Raw genomic sequence first — 7,370 nt, forward strand, 5'->3', positions numbered from 1 at the left:
ACACAGACACACACACACAGAGTCTCAGAGCAGTGCCTCTCCAGGGTTTGTTGGTTCCTCATCTGGTACAATGTACAAGCTAGAGCATGGGGGTTCCCTTGGAGGAATCAGGAGCTCCCAACCAAGGAGAGCACCACTCTAATGATGCAGCACCACCCTGCCTATCCCTTTCTCCAAGGCCAGAGCCTTGACTCCCCATTCACCAAAACCCTAGGCCAGGACACTGGGTGAAGGAGTCCCGAGACAAGTGGCTCCTCAGAGCCAGGAGAGGAAACAAGCAGGGGGTCATGGTGACCTCAGAAGGGTGTCTGACCCGAGGTGGGGGCAGTGTTGGGGAAAAGGATGGGGTCCTAAAGGCTACATACATGGACTTACTCCCTACTTCCAGCCTACATGCTTCTGGGCCTATGGGAGATTCTTGGGAAGGACAAGGAGACCAGATGGACTGAGAGCACCAGCAGAAGCTGGCAGAGCTGGGAAATGTGATCACTCTGTGAGAACTGTTGACAGTTGGGGGGAGGGGACAGGCTAGGTGTATGTGTATGTGTGTTTGGAGGGGGTGCTCCTCCCAGATATTCACATTCTGCTCTGACCCCCAGCACTCTCACTTCCCTACTGGGCTCTTCTGGGACCTCTCTTCAGGTGAAAGGGTGACGGAGCACAGAGGACAAGGGCTCACACAGAGAGTATTATTTGCGATTGTTGTTTTTAATGTACTATGTGATTTCCATTTTCTTTTGGGGTTTTCCTTTATGCTTATTTCCCTGCTGTATTTGATTTTGGTAGCCTGTGTATTGTGTATATATTTACCTTAATTAGGGAGGGGAAGAGGAACAACAAAATGGTGAGACAGAGGACAAAGGCAAACCAATGCAATAGCAATACTCACAAGACAATATGTTGGAAATGTACATTACAACTTGAGAGGGGTACTGGGGTGAAGGAAAACTGTGAAGAAAATGAGGGAGGGGGTAACAAGTTTGAAAAGTTATGTATTCACTACCTTAAAATTACTGTAACCCCACTGTACATCACTTTGAAAATAAAATTAAATTTAAAAAATAAGCTACATGAAATAAAATTTCACTGTATTGGTAAAGTACATATTATTCTTTATGTAGTAACTTTTTAAAAATCCATACTGTTTGGTGTCTAATTTGAATTAATTACCCCTTTTTAATCAGAGGACCATCAACTTGAATGCTATCCGACTAGACAATATTTTCACAATATACTTACCAATATTTTGAAAAAAGAATAAATATAGTACTTTCTCATACTAAAAGCGAAAACAGTTTAATTCTATGGAAACAAATAACTTGTAAAAGTAAATAAGTTGTTAAGAAGACAGAATATATGTGTTCGTCAACATTCCAATGACTAGTAATTACTCATTTTCAAATTCTGAAGATTCCATACCTAAGAGATTCAAAACAATACCAGCTTGCATGTTATGTAATTCTGCAATAGATGCACTTTCCAATGGGGTGTTACAGATTGAGAGACAACAGAAAAATAACCATGTTCTGGTAGAGGATAAAACTATGTAGCATCGGTAATAATTAATTCTTCAAGAGTAAGCAATGTTTTATCACAATAAGCTATTATTTTTATGACCACCAATACCAATATTTATGATATAGAGTCATCCTAGCCCAAAATTCTCCAACTTTTAGGGTGCATCTCAAACTTCCCTTAATTCATATGATGAATAGCTTATCTCTATTGTGAAAAAATACAATGCTGCTAATGTGATGCCATTCATGTTCTGGTAAGCCTTGAGCATAAACAGGCTCAGAGACAGTGTCCAGGCCCAGAGTAAAAGTGCTAGGACAAACCAATAAAACAAAAACAAAAATAAAATCAAACCCCAAATGTAACATTTTTCTCAGTGTATACAGTAGCAAATAATTAAGGAAATTGCTTCCTGTGTTACATACAGGTAGAAGAAAGAAGTTGTCACACAATTATTCTCTTCATACCATGTTATACCAAAGACTCCAAAAATTGCTCTTATTCTAAATTTATAAATTAATATCATCAATTTGTTGGCAACTCTGTCTACAACATTCACATTATCATTTCATACATGAACTGTTGGAATTATCTATTAACCAAGGTCTTGAAAGAATATTATAGGCACATAGAATGCAAAATCATTTGTGAATGCCAATTAAACCCTCTACTTAAAAACAATTTTGTAGAATCCTATAGAATATAAAATTACAAACAAAACCAAAATATTTTAAATCTAAATTCTAATTTAGCAAGATCTTCAAAATCCTTCATTAGACGAACTTTGCTATTTTTCCAAGCTTAAGCTTGTGTAATTCTTCATCATTTCTTTGGGTTACAACAGAATGAAGATAACTTATTTTTTCAAATTTTGGATGGGAATCATGAGTCATTTTGCATCTAAGAATGTTCTGTAATGAAGAGAGAATTTAAAACACAAGTGAGGATTAAGTATGAATTGCATTTCAACAGGAAATTTGACTTCTCAAAACATAATGACAAAATTAGCCCAAATGTCCAACTATGTATTCCTTTCTTGTTTGTTTTGTTTTATTAAGACAAAATTACCTGGTCCAGGGAATATATCACTATGTAATTCCATTCTCTAATCTTTATATGTTTATATGTATATATGCAAAAGCCTCAAGCTCTTATTCAGCAATCTTGCTCATGACTGGTATTCCATCAATTGAGCCATTTTTCCAATCCAGATTTTGACTGCTTAATTTTATATACTGTTGCAAAGAGTGTTCTGCCCAGGCTGGATGCCAATTGAACTTCCCAGACTCCTTTACATTCTTAGGTTTTATTTCTCCAGGAGTATCAACTTTTAAATGACAAACATTTTTGTGAGGGTAATGTCTAAGCTGTAGCCCAGATTTTTAACTCAAGAATTCTTTTTTTTTTTGTTTTGGTGGGGTGTCTGGTCATGGTGCCTGAACTCTGGGCCTGGGCTCTGTCCCTCAGCTCTTCAGGTCAAGGCTAGCACTCTACCACTTGAGTCACAGCGCCAATTTCGGCTTTTTTCTTTATTGCTTAAGTGGTGCTGAGGAATCGAACCAAGGGCCTCATGCATGCAAGGCAAGCGCTGTACCTCTGAAACACCTCCTCAGCCTTAACTAAAGAATTCTTTTAAAGATAGATGAACAGACACATTACATATCTTGAGTGTACACTGTTAGGAATGTGATCGTAAGCTGGGTCATGGTGAGATATGAGGATTGAGGTTTAAAGCCAGCCCCGGTAGGAAAGTCCCAGAGACTCTTTTCTCAAATTAACTAAAAGAAAATTGGAATTGGCACTGTGGATCAAGTTGTAGAGCATTAGCTTGAGCTGAATAGCAGAGAGACAGCTCGCAGGCCCAGAGTTCAAGTGCCAAGACCACCGCCAACAAATATATATGTGTGTGTGTGTGTGTGTGTGTGTGTGTGTGTGTGTGTGTGTGTGTGTGTGTGTGTCTGTGTGTCTGTGTGTCTGTGTGTCTGTGTGTCTGTGTGTGTGTGTGTGTGTAAAGAAAAAAAAAAGAAATGAGATCTTAGCCAACAGTTTATTGCTAGCATAATTCCTGCTCTCACAAGATGGACATTTTTCCAGTTAAATCCATGCTTTTATATTTGACTTGCATTGAAAACAGAATTATTCTTCCATTCTACTTTCTACAAAGTTGCATGATTAGCAAGCATGATTTAGAATGGGAGTGGCCTCATACTTCATGTTCCACATAGGAGTCTTGCTTTCTGTATATCACTCTCATAAATCTGCATACTGGACTTGGCTTTATTGTTTCAATGTTGCTTATTTGTAGTCTTCTATATTGTATGGAACCCTTATACTTAAAATCAGAACTTCCCTTTCTCCTATTATTGCTATTGTTTCCTTACTGTTAGCCCATGTACACTTGGGAAATAATGAACAGCACATACACTCACAAAAAGAATGTTCTGAAAACCATCTTCCCATTTAAAATTCGCCTTAACTTACAGAGAACTTACAAAGTTTGAACTCAATGTACTCATGTATAATATATTTAAAGCAATATAAATTTCATATTTTCTCTTTACTAAATTGTCTCTGAAACACGTTTTACCTCAGGTCCATAGGTGTTCTCGTCTTATTGCAGTGAAGCCAGAAAACATTCATTATACCTCAAGCAGCACCATCGATTGTTACTGGAAGTAACTGTTACTGGATATGGAAACTGACCACAGGAGAGGAATGGAACATAGAGGAAAAATAACGTTCAAGTTACCTTGTGCTTTCCTTTTTACTGTACAAGAAAAGTATCCCAAGGCTTGAAGGAAACTCTGTCCCTGGCTTTTTGAGTGTGTTCTTTACTCATATAAATTTTTTATGTAAACTTCTAGTTCATAGTGTTACAAAAAGAAATAATGTACCATTTGAAGGCCAGTATAGAACAAAAGGAAATAACGTTGTTTTAAAAGTGTTCTCCTGCAAAGAAACAAAGACATAGGGGTTTTAAAGTGTCTTATAGATGGATATTTCACCCCTGAGATGATTCTCGATGCAGGAGTCAGTTATCACTTCCTTTGGTCTGGTCCTGAGTTCTCCAGAGTAATAAGGATTCCAAAAAAGCAAGATCCAGTCAATATGATCAGCAAAAGAAGCCTCTTTTCTGACCAGTACACCTTTAAGGAGGGCCCTAAAGAAAAATCTGGGCTTTTTGTTTGCTTGTTTGTTTAGTTTGTGCTGGTTCTTGGGCTTGAACCCAGAGGCTGGATCCTGTCCCTGAACAGTTGTCTTTCCAGTGCACCTGCCCCCAAAGCTAGTAATCTACTGTTTGAGCCAAAACTCCACTTCTGGTATTTTGGTGTTCAATTTGCGGTAAGAGTTTGACAGACTCTCCTGCCTGGTTTGGCTTTGAATTAAGATAGTAAGAAAGCTAAGTGACATCAACTGTATAGACTTCTCTTTTGAAACAAAAAATATTAGATGAAGTTTATTGTAAAGTTAGTATTTGACAATTTATAAAGGAAGAGAATATGTCTAGCAAAGAAGCCATAACTTAAATAACTCGGCAAAAGTAGGTGCACTGAATCATTTTGAAATTATTTATTCTGTTTGGGAATATTATTGATCTTGTCCTTCCTTTTGTGGAAACTTAAGGTAATATTTGCACTTTTTGTTGGTTGTGGGGCTTGAACTCTGATCCTGGGCGCACTCCCTCAGCTCTTCAGCTAAAATTGAGTGCTCTACCACTTAAGCTACAGCACCACTTCTGGGTTTCGGGTGGTTAATTGAAGGTAAGTGTCTCATGGACATTCCTGACCATTCTGTATTTGAACCACAATCCTCTGGTTTCCTGAATAGCTAGGATTCCAGGCGTGATCCACCAGCACCCAGCTCATATTTGCATTTATGTGCAATGAATGACACTATGTAGACAAATAATGGAAATTTGAATCAAATGATGGCATTGCACCTTTTCAGAAAATTTGAGGTAACAATAAATATGTCCTCCTTTTCTATGTTGTTTCATTAATGACTCATGAGCTATGGGACGCTTAATTAGCATTCTCTGCTGTCTGAGTAGGTGTATTTAGTATCAGGAAATGTTCATAGAGAAATATAGAAAGACAGATTTTTAGAAAGCAAAGAAGTTAAGGTAAGAAAAAACAGCACAGAAGGAGATACATGTATTACACAGAGATTAAGAAGTAGCCTAAGAGATTTAGAATGCTAAAGGTAATGAGGAATAAGACTAGTTGATAACTATTTGTTCAATAACCAAAAATCGTTCTCTATAAACGTTTCTGGCATACATTAGTAACTATCATTTATTCATTAACTCTGGAGTTATTCCTTCTCTTCTGTCACAACTGTTAATTTGCCTCTGCCGTTGTGGTGCCATGAATAACCAAAAAGATTTCCAAATCTCACTTAGACTACCCTTCTCATTGTGATTAGCAGAGACCATTCAAAAACTTGGAATCTTTGAATTTGCAGAATTAATCTTCACCTGACATCTACGCACATTCAAGGCATTAAGTGCTGGGACCTAATGAACAAAACTTTTTTTCAACACAATATCCTAATATTAGAAAAAGTACATGAATTATGGACTATTGTCAGGTGTCAGTATGGCAGGAGCAATTATATATTCCAAGTATCGGTTCTTTGTTTTGCATTTACTAATTAAATGTTTTTTGGTTTGGGTTTTTTTTTTTTTTTGCTTTTTTGCTCAAGGCAATCACTGTACCACTTGAGGCACAACACCATTTCCAGTGTTTTTCTGTTTATGTGGTACTGAGGAATAGAATTCAGGGTTTCATGCATGCTAGGCATTTATCATATCATGAAGCCACATTCCCAGATCCCTAAATGACTTTCTTAAGTTGACATTACATTTTCATTCAGTAACTATGTACCATAATATTGGCCAGGTGCTAGAAAATAATGTAGAAAAGAATACAATATAATAAATACAGTAAGGCTAGATGGTAAATGAATAACCCTGACAGTCTTGCCAGGGCTCAGAGGGCTTATCTCATGGAGATGTATCAACACGCTGAAAGAGACAGCTCCCGACCAACAGCCCACCTCCAGAATGAGTGGGCCATCTTGGGTTCCAGCTACCTGGGGACGTTGGCCCACCTCCTACAGCACCAATTCTACCCATTCCTGAGAGAGACAGTGAGAGACAGAGAGAGAGAGAGAGAGAGAAAGAGAGAGAGAGAGAGAGAGAGAGAGGGAGAGAGATAGAAAATCAGAATTACACTTAAATCGGGTGCCAGTGGCATAAAACTCTAATCCTAACTACACTGGAGGCTGAGATATGAGGATCATGGTTCATAGACAGCCCAGGCAGGAACGTCTGTGAGAATCTTATCTCCAAAGAACCACCAGAAAACTGGAAGTGGCACTGTGGGATCAAGTGATAAAGCGCTAGCCTTGAGCTGAGGAGCTCGGGAATAGTGCCCAATCCTAGAGTTCAAGAACCACGACTGAAAGAAGTGGACTTCCCACCACAAGAAGTGGACTGAATAGCACCCATTGTCCTAGGGAGCATGGTAGAGAAGTCAGGCCGAGCTTCCTGTGAACTTGAGGTCATAAGTAGGTCACCTGGCTTCTGTGTGCCTCGGTTTCCCCAGCTGCAAAACTGAACAAAGTGAAGGATCCCCTTCCTCATTGGGATAGGGTAATAATGAAAGAGAGCCATGTTTCGGTTCATAATCCCACACCTGTTGCATGATTAATAACAGGCCCTACCTGAGCCCTTTCTGGTATCTTCCTGTCATATGCTCACAGAATTGCCAAAACCTTATCTGAAGGCCATTCCCTCTCTTTTCCAGAGATCGCTCTGTATAAATCCCTTGTTTCCTCACAACTGTCCTGTG

Source organism: Dipodomys spectabilis, unplaced genomic scaffold (genome assembly GCF_019054845.1).
Source record: "Dipodomys spectabilis isolate Male_0828 unplaced genomic scaffold, ASM1905484v1 ptg000617l, whole genome shotgun sequence".
Classification (NCBI taxonomy): domain Eukaryota; kingdom Metazoa; phylum Chordata; class Mammalia; order Rodentia; family Heteromyidae; genus Dipodomys; species Dipodomys spectabilis.